Source organism: Diorhabda carinulata, chromosome 2 (assembly GCF_026250575.1).
Source record: "Diorhabda carinulata isolate Delta chromosome 2, icDioCari1.1, whole genome shotgun sequence".
NCBI classification, from domain to species: Eukaryota; Metazoa; Arthropoda; class Insecta; order Coleoptera; family Chrysomelidae; genus Diorhabda; species Diorhabda carinulata.
Genome location: NC_079461.1, coordinates 12,705,278 through 12,724,009, shown reverse-complemented (window position 1 = coordinate 12,724,009; position 18,732 = coordinate 12,705,278). Strand labels below are relative to the sequence as shown.

General features: G+C 31.6%; 1 protein-coding gene and 1 long non-coding RNA gene across 3 annotated transcripts in view; both read left to right on the top strand.

The window, feature by feature from the left end:
- The window catches only part of LOC130904213 (uncharacterized), a 37,879-nt gene extending 25,624 nt beyond the window's left edge, over window positions 1-12,255 (top strand). Inside the window, exon 2 of the long non-coding RNA XR_009060826.1 lies at window positions 10,722-12,255. This is a non-coding gene — a long non-coding RNA (uncharacterized LOC130904213). The remainder of the gene's footprint in view (window positions 1-10,721) is intronic.
- The window catches only part of LOC130904210 (ras-GEF domain-containing family member 1B-like), a 559,401-nt gene that overhangs the window by 335,138 nt on the left and 205,531 nt on the right, over window positions 1-18,732 (top strand). The gene's annotated exons all lie outside the window — the stretch shown is intronic.

The window sequence follows — 18,732 nt, the reverse complement described above, 5'->3', positions numbered from 1 at the left end:
TGCAACAATTTATTGCACTCAGTCGGAGTTTTTATCAATTTAACGAGGAATTTGATATCGATACGTTGCTCACGTTTTTCGGCACGAGAAAAAAACACGTTCATTTCAAACCGCTACTGTACAAATACTATAATAGTGACGGAAACGTGTTTTGGGACGTGCATAGACAAGATATTTAAATATCCAACGCACTACTCGTTTTTTGAATGTTTTTTTCAATATATTTCCTATTCAACTCTTTTAATTCGAGAAAAATAATTTTGAAAAAACTCGTTTCGAATTTGTCGAATTTCATCTGCATTAAGTCTTTAAAGGTTTGAGCTACATATGAAGAAGACGCACGACAGAGAAACGATTGAACTCCTGATCGGAGTTAAATCGAAATCTCACAATTTTCAGATATACCAGATTAGCAATCACTTTTAACTACTTTACGAAAACAACGTAGCCACTTTTTTTTCGAACAATGCCTGATCGTTGAGTTTTCTTCGAAAAGTTCTCCTCTAATGTACCAAACAGTCGCCAGATTTTTTATTAAAAAACGTTCGTTAAAAAATTTTCAATAATAAATTTAGTGAAATCATATCTGGCTGCTTCTTGTGCATCAGTTTACAAATGAGGCATCTATCTTGAACATTGCTTCGTTAGACCTAGTGCATAATTGTCTACGCCGCTGCTGATCCCATCTCTCTTCTGGATGTCGTCAAACGTTACAAGACTATTTACCATTTTTGTAAGAGCTTGAATGTTTTCGAGTTAATTGCGATGGGCGGTTGACCAGAAGAGAAAGAGGTTCGTCCTCTAATGTGGTCTTCTCTTAAATTCTGCTTATTAATACAAATATTAAAAAAAATGAATCTCTTAGTCTTTTTAGAATCATAATAACCGTACAAAACTCATACAGGTCGAGATCTTATTTCGGATAAAAACATAACAAATTCTTAGCTATTTACCTTAAAGTTTGTTGCGCGTATCCAAAAATTTCAAGCATTACCCATTCCTTGAAAATCATAATACTAGAAGGTTTTTTAGAGAAATATCTAACTGTAAGTATTAACAAAGACATTTGTTTTGAGACATTTAGGTCCATTTCCTTAACAAGGTTAGAGGAAGCTGTTCGGAAATAAGATAAATTTTACAAAACTTGTTATTTCTTTTAAAAAACTAGTTAGACACCTGTCTTTATTCTGTAACGAACCAATTTATCTGATGCATATCATAAACGATTGATCATTCAACACTAGGAAGAAATTTACTTGGTAAAAGTGGAGAGAAATCGACATATATGATTTTCAAGTTCGTAGCTTATTTCTCGAGAACGCACTCACTATAACTACACCATTTCCTGCTTTTTTAATTGTACACGTTATTTGGAATAATTTCGCAACTACGATATGTTATTATTCTATTAAAACCAAAGTAAAAAGTTTCTATAAAATTTGAATTAATCTTTACTCATCTCATTGTTGCATTCAGGTTGTGGCCTTCCTATTTTCAGGAATGGTGTCAAAACCTTTCCACAATTGAGTCCTGAGATTGCGGAGATGATGGAATTTAAGTATTTTCAGGACACAATTAGAAGTATTAAAGATATTAAAATAGAAACAATAAAAAAAATTAAACTGCAGAGAAAACCGAAATGAAAATACTCCGTATAATAACTATAAAAATTTTTATGGTTCGAGAGAGAAGTGAGAGAGAATATTAGAAGAACATGCAAGCTAATAAACGTTAATAACTGAGTGTTGGGTAGAAAAAAAGAATGGATCGAGCATATCAGTTGGATGGACGTTAGAAGAATAATTAAAATTGCATACAACAAATAACTATTGAAATATAGGAGCTTCGGAAAATGATGTAGTGACAATTTAGCAGTACAACAGACAAAAACAAACGAGCTTATCTCCTAAATCAATAAAAAGGTACAACTTTGAATATATGACCAACTTTCTCCATACACAATATCACCTTTATTAGAATCAATTTATTTTAGTGTAGGCAGGTATACAAGGAGCCCCCTCAGGATTTCGATCCACTAAAGTCATTTGTTCCAGTTAGCAACCGCTTAGAATAACTTGATCTCGTTTAACTCGTAGGTCAATGTCTAAATTTGTAAATACAAAAACAAGATGTAAATATGAAAACATTAACAATATCGCCGACTCGAATATGACATCATACGAGTCACTAGAGGTTAAATACGGTTCGAAAAGATTCTCTCTTTATCTCAAGGCCTACTTCACACTTTAGGCGTGCCAAAACGTGACGGGACGCTACATGTAAAGAATGTTCCCATACGAATATTACCACCGAGACATACTTGTTAATTAAAATGCAGAGAATAGTAGTTGAACGTAAAAAGATGCGATTAATGATAACTTATATTAACACTGTAAAACTTTCTAAGGATGTATACTACTTCTAATTGATTTTCAAATTCTTTCCATGCTAATATACGGGGTGTTTTCAAAATAATGTGAATGATTTCTGTGGTCGAAAAATTATCATAAATTTATGTGATAAGATTTTAATGAGTTATGGGGCCTCCAATTGTTTTTAATAAATAAGCTTAGTATATATGAATGTATAAATGATATAAACAAAGGAAAAAGTACTACGCTCTAGTGCAGATATTCAAAATTTACGCCACCATTTAAAATACAAGCATCCACACAACGTCTAATTTATTGCTGAACTTGTGCGAAAAGGTATGGATGGTTACTATTACGTAACAGATGTGTCTGATGCAATTTCGAAGATTTTCTACGATTAAGTTAGGGAAAGTGATACTAGATCTACACACATACGAGAATCCTATCAGAAATTCCTGGCGCAATAAAGAAAACACAAAATTTTGGAAAAAAGTAGATTTATTTTCTCTTTCTAGTTCCATACACTTTTTCCAGCGATGGTCAATAATTTCGATACCCTGTTTATAATAAAATTTTCTTCTTGGCCAAATGGGGCCGTTTTTGCTTGATTGCTTTGTTCAAACGTTACAATATGGTAGCATATCACTCGCCGTTGATCTTTTTTTCATTTTCAAAATAATAAAATCAAAAAACGGACGCCATGACCTTGTCTGAAGAAGGAACGGTCTTTGCCTTCTTTGGAACCGGATCTCCCTTTTCACACCTGAATCTACTTCAGCTTTTATATTGGTTAGGCTAATACCTTTCAAATAAAAGTATTATTACATAACTATAACCAATTTTTACAAATGTTTACAAATTCACTGAAAACGTTCACTATTGATGGCTTCCAAACAAATACTGAACAACGTAGCGTCTTCAAACTTGAAATATATGCTATATAGATTGTGTACTTCCTAATACAGTGATACTTTTCAAGCAACTACCAACATCTCTAGGTCATGTCAGATACTACTGGGACTATCCTCGTAAAACTCTAGATGATTCCGACCAGGTGAATTTGTTGAGTGTAAAGATCCTTTTAACGTTGTTCTCTAACTCTCACTGCAAAATGTGAAGTGCACTTACATGCTTAAGCACCATACACCTTATTATTATTGAAAATATTACTATTGAAAATAACTGGTAGTACATTTTTAAAGAAATGAAGATATAGATCAATCGTGCAAGGAAGGAAAATTGTCCCGAGAAATTATTATCGGTGATAATGAGTCATACATTAAATTTAATGGTTTGTTGGACTCGTCGTACACTTGAAGCATGTGGATTTACATAAGTAAATATATGGTTTTTATAGCGCCAGAACTGGAGAGAATGTCTTTCCGTAAACAGAACATCGACAGCAAGATTTGAATTACTTACTATTTTATTCCATTGGCAATTTTGCATATGGAGTGGATTAGAGTTTTATTATCCTCATTCACTTGTGCAAATCTTCTGCTATCACTTTCTAAATGTTCGTTAATAATATGGTCTTTTAGTTGTGGCGACTAACTTTACCATTTAACATAAATGTTGGTTCATCGGACAAATCTCTCATTTGTGTAATTTGTATAAGCATCTACCTTTTGGATTATAGTTCTACAAAATACCATGAGGCGGTAATCATCTTCAGGTATGTCTTGGAAGATCGTTGCTTTATGTAAATGATACTTATACTTCTTAATAATGTTAAATATGTATCCTTTACTAACTCTATGTTATAATACACCTTTCCTGGTGCATTTTATAAAAATTTTGCCTAACGTACAAGAATTTTCCATCATTAGCTACGTTTTTTGCTGAGACACTTTTAGATTTAATTCAGTTCTTTCACAATCTCCGTAACCTCTCATTATTAGAATGGTTACTTTTTTCTGTTCGGTAAGCAATGTTAAGTTTTAAAGTAAGTATCTAATTACAATAAATAACTGTCACTAGTAACATTAAGAATTAATCACTATATTGAAACACCCATGAAAACCAACTACTTTTGTGATCCAAATCTCATGTGAATATTTTATTATTTTTTGTACCAACACTTACTTCACGTTCTAAACTCATATACTGTCTTTTTTCTTTGTTCATGGATCTACCTTAACTTCCTAGATAATTTTTCTACAAGATAACACGCTATCACTCATACTTCTTCGATCGTCGGTGTTGCAGGTTTTCCTGTAACATGATGAACCGGTTCACCAGTCAAATGGTCGATGATAAGGAAAAATGCTGCCGTATATGTACCCGCCCGCCCTCCAATTAAATTGAAAATAAAAAAACAGAAGCAAAGAAAAAAATAGAAGCTCTCTTTTCGTCTTCCTCTAGCCATTGGTCGTCCGCTTTTTTCCCTTCTTAAGCCAGGACAGCATAATCAGAATGCAATCACCACAACCCCAGTCCTGCAGAAGAGCAACTCCTATATAAGGGCCAACTTCAACCAACCTTCCTCCTATAGAAAAATTTTCTTTATCCAACCCACCCGTCTCTCTCTCTCTCTCTCTCTCTCTCTCTCTCTCTTTTGTTCATGGAGCAGTACCGAAAGGCATATTATCCATGTTAATTATATGATCTTTGGAATTTTTGTTTTCTTGACTCATATTGATAAATTATTTCTATGATGAAAATTGAATGTCAGGGAGATAATTATTTGGGCTTTTATTTAAACTGATCACAATCAGTGATCCACTCATTGCGTAAAGTTATACCATGTGGATATTTATTTGTTTTTAGTGTATACATAACACTTCAACCTACATTATGTTAATGAAATACATGCGATAAGCGGCTAACTTTAATCTTCAGCTTTTCAATAATTAATTCATGTAAATAGCTAAAGATCTTATCTAAACAAGTATTGCAACTTCTATGAATATTCGATTAACGTTACAGTAAGTATACTTGTCTTTGAGTGTTTTTCAAATAATGAAATAGGAAAATGCTAATTTGTATGAAAATCATGCATGTGATAAACGATAATCCGGAAAAAAATTCTATAACTTTGAATGTTATAAGTTCTGTATTTTCTTGAATAAAGGATCGTGATTTTAGATCTATTTCAATCAACAGTATTTATTATAGATAATATTGTTGACGTTTTAATCTTCTTTCAGTCTTTACCACACATTTCAAAAGAAACACTCAAAAAAAGGACTTTTTTATCATCACGAATAACTATTTTAACAACAAAATGAGATAATAATTGGAATATATTCTGAATAATATTTTCATCTATTAAACATTTTTTGAAATTTCCCAAATGATCTGGAAAGTTCCAAAATGATTGCAATATATTATGTTCGATTTAGAATGTTCTAGAAAGTTCTAAAATTTTTTGGAATGATCTGGAAACTTCTAAAAAGAGTGTAAATTATTGTAATCGATTTAGAAAGTTCTAGAAATTTCCTGAATTATTTGGAAAGTTCGAAAATGATTGCAATTTATTATGTTCGATTTAGAATGATCTAGAAAGTTCTAAAAATTCTTCGAATGATTTGGAAAGTTCTAAAATTAGGGAAAACTAATGTAGTCGGTTTAGAATGTTCTAGAAATTTCATTAATTATCTGGAAAGTTCCAAAATGAGTGCAATTCATTACGAATGATTTAGATTGCTCTAGAAATTTCCGAAATTATCTGGAAAGTTCCAAAATGAGTTTAATTTATTATGATCGATTTAAAATTGTTCCAGAAAGTTCTAGAATGATCTAAAAAATTCCAAAAGAAGTGCAATTTCTATAAGCGATTTAAGATTTTCTAGAAAACTCTACAAATTTTTGGATTGATCTGACAAGTTCCAAAATGTGTACGAGTGTTATTGTTGATCTAAAAGATCCATATCGAAGTGATGTACATCTAAATATTCTAGAGTATTCTGGTACTGGAAATTTCGGTGCCTTATGGTACATAAACCGAAATTCAGTTAAAAATGTATCTTAATATAGTTTCTATACCATTAAACATGCGATATATTTCGGCCCGAGCAACGCCGGGTTTCGCTCTGCTAATACTCATATAAAGAAAGTTAACGTTAATTTTTTTTGGACAATTAATTAAAGAAACCGAGAAAAAGCTAGATATATATTATTTCGAAAATGCTTTGTCTGGTGGAATGATTTATAATTGGATCTCTGTATTTAAAAGTGGTCATACGAAAATACTGTAATGCTGTACGTTCGAGACAGTCACTGACAATCATTTTAGTCGTTAATTTTTTCATTTACGCAGAACGATTCTTCAGAACTCAAATGTGAACTAAATAAGAGAATGAATAACTCAATTTGTAAAATCTGCGAAAGGATCTAAATATTGAACATCCTTAATGTATTAAGGATTTGTAATTATTTTGATTGGACGGTATAAAAGTAATTGTTTGAACTTTGCTTCAAAAATCGTGTAGGTAATGCTATTGTCTACTCCAAGAGTAATTATTAAACCGTCAATGTACATTAAATGTAACTTAGATTGAAAAATTCAGTTCTTTGAAAATTCCCGGTTTCACTGTCTTCCTTAACACAATTCGCAGCAGAAATTATAACTACACCTCGTTACAAAAATATTCCTGATCATATCTTATTTTGGAAAATGATGACATTTGATTTTGCAAAGGTACTAAAATTATGGCGCTAGGTAGCAGATTTGTAATTATATTAAATTTACTTGGAACCAAAGCCTAATATATAGAAATAATTGTTGAAATATGTACTACTGGGTCGATGTGCTTTATAGTTTATTTCAGAAAGGTAGAGAGCAATAACATCTCATTAGACATGCAAAGGGACCACAGAGTGACCCAACGAATATTTAAGCCACTTTCATAGTTTGGCATTGATTTCATTGTAAAACATTTTTTTTATCATGTGCAGGTAGTACCACCCGGGTTTGGGTCAATTTATGGGTTTAGCCTATTGTTATCCATTCACAAACACTGAAATTAGTGTGCCGGTAGGATACTCGTCAAAAGGAAAGCCGAATCTAAAATAGGGTTGGAAATAGGCAGAGGCACTAATAGAAGGTTAAACGGTACCTGTTAAACGTAACTATATAATCTAATTACCTTAGTAATCCCTACACAATATATCAAGACCTACACCTATGGCTGACAACGAAATTGAGCCGAACTGGACGGAATTACCCATTTTATTGCTCCATACATTTCCGAAATAGATTATAATCCTACATAACCTGATGGAAATTGCAGAAAAAATGATATCATAATTTGACAAGTTTTCTAATAAATAAATTGTCCATTTCAGCTAGAAAACAGTTAGCCAGCTCCATTATTTCAAAATTCTTCTGTACTTTTCGTTTTCTGCACGTGCTTACGAACTTGGCATATGAATCAATGAAACAACGCGTAAATACCCTTCACATAGATTCAGGCTATTACATCATGTACCAAGAAAGCAAAAGAACAAAACATAACCGTTTTAATACCGATTGATGAAAAAAATCGTCATATTAGGCCTGTTTCATGCTTATTCGTTTCCATTCGGTTCGTTTTTGATAGAAACCGGAATCAAATGAAACCTTGTCACACGGTTTTCGCAAAGTTTATATTATGTTTTTTCGCAAGAAATGATGTATCAAAAATGCGTATATATTTTAAATAAATGTCATTCCTCATTATCGTAATCCAAATAATTTTTTTTAATTATTCGATGTTGTATTGTTTCCATTAGTAACCGAACAGAAACCAAAGGATCATTGCATACTTTGTCGGTTGCGACCGAACGAACTGAAGCGAATAGAACCGAATACTTATGAAACAGGCCTTAGTAAAAAAGAACGTTAAGAAAAATGGCAGATTAGTTTCTAAGCCTCCTAGAAGAATTTTGAGAATTTTCTAAAGAAAATAACAAAACCTATACGGACCTAGAGAGATCAAGACCAAACAATAGGAATTTGGAAGGATTGCAAGTCAAGGAAATAGATTCAGAGAGGTGGAAAGATAAAAGATCACATATTTAACTGATGACAGATAGATACCAGGATTTATTTGATACTGTTCATTAGAATGGAAAAGTGCATTTATTGAATAATTTAAAAGCTATTTTGTTTATGTTCAAAATATTTATAAACGGTTATTTAATGTATAAATTTTGAATTAAAATTCACTAATTTGCTAAATATCTGGGTTGGAAATCAATAGCCATTAGTTGAAAATGTGAACATGTATTCAAAATTACAAAAGAAACAAATCAAATATTTGAGATAATAAAAAATTATAACCGACCAGAATTGGTTCTTGATTATATATTAGAAACCTAATTACTTTGCCATGTGCAGTAGTTATCGAACTAATTGCCTGTTATAAGTTTTTATTGACTAAACTGCCGATTAATCATAATACAACTAGGTTAGAAACACTATTAATAACAATCAATTTTGTAGTACGCACTAGAGAAAATAATTTGAATTTAAAGTTATGAGTTATTTTTCTTCCGCTAAAATACGAGGATGGTTTCAGAAGTACCTGTCCCAACAAAGAGAATACAGAAATTTTGGAAAAAAATATACGTAATCTCCTTTTAGCTCCATATATTTTTCCCAGCGATGTTCAATAAGCTACCCTTTGTATGATAAGAATCGTCAAGCTCCTCAAAATTCAAAATAATTCATACAGGGTATAGGGTATATAGTAAGTAGAAAACCATAATGCAGGGTTAGAGAATATGTCGGACATCTAAAGTCTAGAAGGCAGCGACAAAACCTGTAGTTACATTCGCGGTTGAAACTATGAGGTAAAAAATATGGACGAAGAAAAACTAAGAATATATGAATTGAATCAAAAAATTATTACATTATGGAAACATCGAAAGAAGGGAACGGAAAATTACAGAATGAGACCGAAAGAGAAAATATTAATATTGCCAGGAAGATAAAAAAGTAGATGAGAACATCAGATTATACAGGATTGCATGACTTTAATGGACAGATGTAGGACAAAATAGAACATGTAATCAGTTGTTTGAGCACAATTTGAGAGGCTACAATTCTAAATATAATGTATAGCATTGTATTGACATGATAAGGCAAATTCTAACACTTAACGCGCACTTATTCGCTTTTTCCCCTATCTTTCCACCTTCCAATAATAATCCTCTCCTGTGGCTGATTTTTTCCCAAATCCTCATATTTATTGTACGGTCTTCTTCTCTTTCTACTATTACAAGATATAAATCTTAACGCTCGCTCCGTATCCTCCATTTTCATTACAAATCCGTGCAATAATAGCTGCCGTTCTGCTGTTATTTGGATGCGCTTTATTTTTTTTGTGATGTCTTCGTTTCTGACATGTTGCAGTCTAGAAATAACACATTATGCCTTCAAATGATTATCATCATGTCTATCATCTCTTTTTTTCTCTATAAGTTTTCATGCAAGTTCAAATAGGCTCTACAAAAGTTATACAGATGGTTCCATTTCCATTATTCAATCCATAATATTAAATTGCCTGAGTTCAAAGCTTTTTCATATTTTCAATTTTTTTTTTTCGTATCTTCGCGATAAACTTTAATTATAAAATACGATCCGATTTGTATTACTCTGAAGGGTGGGTATCTTCTGCTTCTTTTATTTCGTGTTGATGAATAGTAACTTTTATGAGTTCTCTTGTTACCAATTATTATAGTTTCATCTTTTCTTATTCTTACATATTCAGTTTGTTTGCGTGAAATATCATTATGTGATTGCTCTAATTCTCTTTATTTTAACCATGTTTTCATTGCATTTATTTTGACACGCTTAGAGCTGTCTAGCAACTAAATATTTGTTTTGATTTATAAAAGGGTCAGGGATGGAGGGAATGAATCAACTCTCTTATTTTCTTCATTCTGGACCCGTACTTTCTCCGTGCCCAATACAAATCAATTGCATCCCTCAATTATTATTTATATCATGAAGTATGTTAATGTTGAACGATAGTGAATCACCTTTTAATTGAAGTTTTCTTCACACTTGTGAAGCATATAAAAGACCACATTATTTACTAACAGAATAAAGAAAATCAATCACAATTAAATCAATTTATTATTAACATTTGTTATATTAACAATTGTAGTTGTTATCGTTTCTTCTAAGGAACACATAGAGCTAGAAGGATCTTCGATTTTTTTCCTATATGCAGTTATTAGATATACTATCATCCATATAAATCTCTTCTACTCATCTTTCCGTTCAAGGAGGTGACTTTATTTGCTTTTACAGCAAAATATCAGATCATCTGTTGATTAAAAATTCATAGTATCAGATTTAAAATGAATGTTACTGTTTGGATGTACCCCACCTATACTAAATGCCAAATTCGTTTACAGGTCTCGAGGTACTTGAATAACCAGGTATAATCTTCAGTGATTACATAACTCGTCGCCGTTCTCTTTGGTTACCATTCATAGATGAGAACTTTTAGTTTGTGGACGTTGTCTTTGAACGCATCAGAACGCATGAATGATAAGACGTCTGTTAGATGATATCAGCTTCCGCAGATGACACCGTTGAAATAGAAAATTACGCCTAGAATAAAAACCAAACCAGCTATCGACTTTTCTTTCTTTCTTTCTTTGGAATCCTTATTTTATTATTCTATACTAAGACTATATTTATTGCATTGTATACAAACTCTAAAAGTACTAGGTAACAGAAACAAAATAACCCTGATGTGACTACCACGTAACCAGGTGATGTTGAAGCAGACAGCCTTGTCCAAAAATAGGCAACGATTCGATATTTTCGACCATAATGTGTGGCCTCACGAGATGCGTCGAACCATATCAAGTGAGAAGTTTGAGAAACTTCTCCAGACGCTCAAAAACAACATGAAACTGGTAGTATGAAGTTTGGAAAGACTCTCCGTATTTTGGAGGCAGAATAATGAAATGCAGTCATACACAAAGGTATGGATGCAGACTGGCTGGAGAACCGAATCAATCTAATTGAACATATATTATACAATAATGGTTTCATTTTACTTTGTACATTAAAGAATGACGGTTGTGATAATATATTGTGAAAACTAATTTTTAAATGCGACTGTAACAAGTTTTTTTAGAAATAAACTCACACTTTATAGAAAGTTTATATCCAAAATGAAATAACTGTAACTAACGGTCCAAAAATATTAGTTAATTGAGGATTATATTTAGTTCTAGTTTCATCTTATTATGTTAAAGGAATACAATACATACATGATTTCCTTACAAAAACATTATCCAATTAATGCCGTAACTGCTTTGACGTGGTAACGTAACGCGGTAGTGAAATGATCTGTTTCAGAGTCAACTAGGCGTACAATAACATGTGGTACAGTAAGTACTTGACTGGTGTCAGATTTCACATCATACACATTTCCGAGAATAATAATAAAGCATTACTTTGGCAGAGAAGTGTTAGAAAGACATAAAAATAAATGAATCGATTCCAGTGATTTACTTCTCGGGTTTATTAAAAGTGAATTGATCGGTCATTGGCTTATTACTTTCTTTCATTGTTAATAAAAGAGTATTTTTATGTTCGACTTGTTTGTAATATTGGATTGTCGAAAGTGAGCAATCAACGAGAGCTTGATTGTATGAGTCGTTTTTAATGAAAAAGTTATCAAACAGATCAATATCTATCTACAGGAGGATAAGTGTATGTCGTATACTCAAATTTCCTTTTCATACTTTTGGCACCCAGAACAATTTCTCCAAAAAACCTTAAAATATAAAGTTAGAAATGTTTGATTCCGAGTTTTTTTGGACGCCACAGGAATTATTAGAAGCAGCCAAAGTAGCAGCACGTCAGTGCCAGCTAAATTGCGGAGAATCTACGAAACCGCGTATTCAAACTAATTATATTTCTAAATCAAAATGGGAAAGGATACAAGTCCAGGAAAGCTGCGATTTATATTAAATAAATAAATGTTTTTTTTTGTAAATAATGCTCCCGATGAAGTTCATTTAATGGACGTTATTAATTGTGAAACTTAGGAAGTAAAGAATGATGTAATTTCATAAAACGTGACATTTTGTTACGTGTCAATAGAGATAAAATGTCAAACTTTGTCTAGTCACAGAAAAAAAAACATTTTTTCGTTCCCCTAATTGTTGGTTTTCTTTTCTCAGATTACAACACTATTTTATTGAGTTGCTGTTTATTCGCAATTCTTCTTTATCAAAAAATCGTTTTCTTATTTACCGAAGTTATATTTTTTGATTTGTTGAAATTAATAATATACAATATTGTTCTCAATTTAAAATTAAATATACAGAAAAGAAGAGGCTAAAATTCAGGTCCTATAACTTATTTGGCATTCAAAGGGTAGCTTTTTAATAAAACTTTTAAAGAAACAAAGATAAAATGAATACTTGGAAAAAATTAATTCTAAAGCATTGAGATGGCTATTATTGCCTCAAAGTGAAAATTATGCATACATAAGGGACGTTTTTGGCAGAATATTACAAGAAATTGAATGGTGGGTACTCCAGATGATATCTTGGTAATTTACCTAATTCATAACTTTCAAAAACATTTTGATAACCGACGAAAGAATGAAAATAAGTAGAGAGTGCACATTGAACGAGACTGATAATTTTGTAATAGAAATAATAAATAAAGATAGTCCCGTTTAGTGGCATAAACGTGGAATATTCCAAAATCCACATGTCCAACCTTCATTTACATTTATCTGAACTAATATGAACCCTTCTGTAATGTGTCCTACAAGGCTTATATACAATAATATAGTAAAATTTCGTATCCACACACTACAGACTCATGTGTATTCAAGCGTCATCAACTGCCTCTGTTAGTAAAACCAAAAACATGATAAATACCCATGGATACATATGCAATAATTGAGAACAATCGCTAATGTATCTAAAGAATCAATAAATTATGCTCACTGTATTATCAACATAAATTTTATCCATACAAGATGTTAATCGCTCAAGAATTGAACGAAGATGATTCTCATTGACGTTAACAATTCATCAGTGCATAATACTGATTGAATACTGAATATTTATTCTAACACAAGTCACGGAATGAAAGTACATATCAAAAAGAAGCAATTATTTTAGAATTATTTCCACTCTTGATTGAGTATGCTCACATTCTATTGTTAAAATTTATTTCGCAGTTATTACAATCATTGATAGGAGTGGAAAAAATGAATTAAGCTTCACAGCAGTCGACGAAGCAAGAATTTATTTATTATAACGGATTGATTTTACATTACAATTATCAATACAAATTCCTTCTTTCTATATACCTATAATAACAATAATTTTTTTATCAGTTTTAGTCTAATTTTATAGTTTAGTCTAAAATAATGTATTCGAAGATTTTCTTATATATTCCACATAGTTAGACATATATGTTTCACTGAACTTTCTTATTTACCACTTTCTATTTAAATTGCATGATAATTTTTTGTAAAAACCAAACAACGTTCTAGAAATAAGAACATGACTTCCTCGTTTGATTAATATTTCTTTCCCTGTAACATTTTCTAAAGTCGTTCCTGTCTATGTCGGCATTCCTATGATGTACAGTGTCAGCTGCTTTGCCATCGTTTTGCTTTTGCCTCTGTTAGGTCTTATTTCATAGGGTCAACATCTAGTTTCATTCACTTCGTCTCTTACTAATCCATCTGACTACATCATCTATTTTATATCAAATTATTGACTGTACTTTTAAGCCTATTCTTTTTTCCATATGTTATTTGCGAGGTCGTAGTAATTCTGTGACTTTGTTTACATGTTTCTTCACTTCCTTTTTCAGGATCCAACGGTTGTAATTTTGGCTTTAGAGATGTTGGAATTACATGTCTTGCTCAATTATTCTATTTCTTATTAACAATTTGCATCGCTGGGGTTCCTTTGGTGTTGGCCTGCTTTTGTGTTTTTTAGAAAATGAGAATTCTTCGGATGTCATCTTCTTAATTCGTAATAAGGTTTAGTTTCTCGGCAAAATATAGAATTCTTATTTTGCAATTAGCTTTGCTTTATCCTAACCCAGCCTTCTATCATTTTCTCCACAGTTTTGTTAAAAAAAAAGAAGGCTGTCACATTAGCAAATTCTTGTTTTTATTCGTAAACGCTGCGTTAAGGTGATAGTAATAGTTACAACAATATGTTTTATGCATTCCAAAATTCACACAACGTAACAATACAAGCGAATTGTACTGTTTTTGTTTACTTCAGACGGCTTGTACCAGGTCTGGTTCACATCACATGTGTTATTTTAAAAAACTCAAGAGGTTATTTACTCATAATTTTATCAAATTATTGGATGGAAACAATTTTATTCTGCTTTAATTTACATTAGTAGTATTGAATTTATCTTAATTGTGGCTAAATTTAAGCGTGATTCTTTTCAAAACATCGTCTAGAAAAGACGAAATATATACTCCGCTGTAGTGAGGAGTGTCGCAAAAATATTTGTACAGGACTGAACAAGACCATAAGAAAGGTGCTCTATCATCAAAAGTACCATAATAACAGATTTTTCTGTACTGTTTGTGATTCTCCCTCTCTAAAATATTCTCACAAATGAGCCCGAAATTTCACATTTATCGTTTGTTAGGTGGTACTTTTAGGAAAAGGGGTATATTTTTTGGCGACCTCTATCGACAGACTGAGGACTTATTGATAGATGCAATATAAATATCCTTTGATAATTTACTATTAAATTAAGCAACATCGAAAAAATTACCTCCATGGTGATTCAGTTGTATTTAGAAACTACAGAGAACAAATTTATAGTTAAATTTCACGCCTTAAAATATAAATAACGGAAATTTTACTTCATTTACTTTACGTAATATTTAATTGAGGGTAGGTGTAAAATTATATTGATGTGTAAAAAAGTCACAAAAAATTTTTTAATTTCGCGATCGCTCCCTTTTTTGGTTCTAGAAAAACGAAAAATCATCCGATTTCAATGAATCTTTTATAAATCTTCGTTTTTACAGTGGATTCACGAAAAAATTATGGGAATAAAAATATGAAAACTTTTATTGTTTTCAGGGCTTTAAATGTTCATGAAAATGCACTCATTCACATATAATTTTTGATAACTTGTTTCCAAATAATGAAATAAAGTTGTTATATTTTTTTCATGATCTACACAAAAAGTGAACAAATTGAAAAAAATTTTTTACAATTTGTCTTAAAATTGACCTTTTCTCACATATAGTCTTTTGTACCTTTTTTTATCAAGTGATCATTAAAGTTATATGAGTTATTGTAATCAAGTGTACAATATGGAATGGTATCTTACTAAGGTTGACTGTTAAAGAGAATTGGGACAGGGGTGAGGTGCGGGTGGTTGTTTGAAAAGCAGTCTAAACGTGAAAATTTATTCTGAATTTTTAGCACACCCCCCTAACCTAATCTAACCAATATAAGTTTTCATTTTTTTATTTATTAAAATAAATTATCGAAATCGGATGATTTTCCGATTTTCTATAGACAAAAAACGGGGGAACCGCGAAAGTGTGAAAATACCGTTATAAAAATGCCGTGGATTCCGTAAATTCGCTTTTCTGTAAAGTTTGTTATCGAATTACTCATAAAATTGGACAAAAGCCCTACAACATATTGCACTTGTATAAGAAGTGTTTTGAAGCTTATTTTAAAATTGTCTGTACAGACCAAGACAAATAGTGGATGACAAAATTTTGTTCTTTGAAATGTTATAAATATTTGCCGGGATGGCGCATAAATAATATTAAACAGATGCCTTTTGGTGTACCAATTCAGACGCGTAAACTCAAAAATCATGTAGATGAATGTTACTTCTATTGAACAATTGAAAGATTATACAAAAAAACGAAAACATATGGTGAAGTATCATATCAATGCCGCTACTTCATTTTCCAGACATTCCAGGAAAGATTTACTAGTCTTTGTTCATTTTCCTATGAAAGAAGAAGAATAAGAAGCTGTGAATAATGAAGATGTATTTATAGATGGAAAAAATATTAATTATTGCAAACTGGATTTAAAAAACTTACTGAAACGTTATATTTTTTGGCTACCTTTTATTGTGTTGTGAAAGTGCAATAATAAATAATGGTGGATTTTTGTCACCTTTAGATCATAGGCATATATCAAAAACATGGCGATTGATTATTGACAGATGAAAACGTAAGGTAAAAGTTTAGGGAATTAAACTAGCTATACGAAGTGATTGGTATTGGTTCGATAAAGAGTTTTGTGAAAGTACTTCCCCACCACATACATGCATTTTTGTTTCTTAATACAAAGGATCCTATTATAAGTGTAGCGAAAAGTAAAGAAGACATTTTCATCGGTCTTGGAATAAGAAAATTAGTGAAATATCTTGTTTTTCAGATGGAAAAATGTATAATTGGCTTTTGCAAATGGAACAAAAAATTTTTTCGGTAATTACAAATTAACAGATTTCCATCAAACAATTAATGGACTGATGCGTACTAATCACAAACTAGGATGCAACATGTCCATTTCTTACATTTTGAGTTTCATTCCGGATAATATAGGTTCCGTAAGTAGGGATGTAAACTATACATTAATGTTTGTAAAACATCGAGGTATCGGTCATAAACAACGGTGTTAACATCGATGTTTTGATGATATATCGGCGATACATCGTCCGCATATATTCAGATTTTTTGAATAACTGGACATTCCCTCGCATTGCTTTGTTGTTCTGACGTATATCGCGTAGGTGAATTTGATTCAATATAATTCGATTTTTTGACTACGCAACGAAAGTTAGGAACATAATGAAGTATATGAAAAGGAGCGTCAATGCAGTGTCCGTGAAGTACTGGAGAACATTTATAAAATAATACTTGAAGAGGAATTTAAGAAACAACTAACCAAATGATTTGATACCTTATAGCATTCCTCAATCCTATCTATCTCTACTCCAGATTTAAGCTCACGCATTTCAAAGATAGTCTAGCCAAAAGTGAAGTAGTGGATTACTCAAATAAATATGTACGGAAATATAACAGATTACCTAGAACTGCAACAAGGAATGACGTTTCTGACGAATCTGATAAAGATGATCCTGAATTTAACATTTGGAATACCATAAGCAGCTCACACATAATAACATAAAAAATAAATCATGGGCTTTAGCTACATTAGCGAAACAAAGGTCCAAATATACCTTCCATATTCTGTAATACCAATAAAGAGAGATGCTATTGGAATTTGGTACGATATGAAATCTCTTTTTCGAAAACTTTCCAGTCTTCCCATCGTTGCCACATCTGTCCCAAGTAAGCGATTGTTTTCGGAAGCTGGAGCAACCTTTACTCAACAAAGAAATGGGATGTAAGGGTCTAGATTTTTAAATTCAAAATAAATATTCTTAATGTAATATGATGTGTTTCAATGTAATCAAATGCGTTAATGAAGCATATTAAAAAAAAGCAAAAATATCGATATATCCCTGTTATCGACGATATTTTTACAAATTATTATTTTTAGTGCCACTAATAACTACAGAGAAAAGTTGTTTTTTGAGTAGAATGCAAAAATGTTGCTACTACTTTAAGGAATTATGAGTAACAATAAATGCTTTTCACTGCTAATCTGATTTACGTTATACGAGATTCACATAATTTTACAGTGGCAAATCATTGTTAGTAGTAAAACCAGTGAAAAAAAAGTCACTTTGTTGTATTTTACTATATTCAAATGTTGCCGAACTAATTGTGAGAAGTTATATGTGTGCAGATTAGAAATATTATTTTATCAAAAATTTCTACAGTTGTGTGCAGATACCATAATTCAAAAAAAATAAATCATTGTTTTCCGTTATCCAACAACATTGACAGATCTATATGCTGACTCCCTTTTTGTTGTGAGATTTTTTCGGCCAGCCTCGTTGGAGGCAGAAAAAATATTGAATATGCATAGATTGATTGATTATTATTCATTCGTTCACAGATGGCCCATTTCCAGCTCAGCTGTTTATCAATGTTGTATCAATTATTGTTTCGAAGAGGGAACAACTGACTATTATTAATGCCGTTGAATGTGTATAATACGATTCGAAATTAAATTTTCCTTTGTTTGGGTAGTGGAACTTCTGCTGCATTGGCTTGCGCCTCATTATTTTGTTAATTAAATTGGGACACACGATTTCCTGATAATTACTAGAGCAATTAATTCAAAAGTAATTTTTTAGAGTAAACTGTTATATGGGAACAAAAAATCCGTACGTTTTTAGGGAGCTTAGTTATTAAAGTAGGCGTTACCTGAGAATGTTATTGTTTTTCGTAATTTGGCAGTTGTCAAATGTCCCATCTATACGTCTCTGTAAAAAGTTTAGTTTGAACTATGG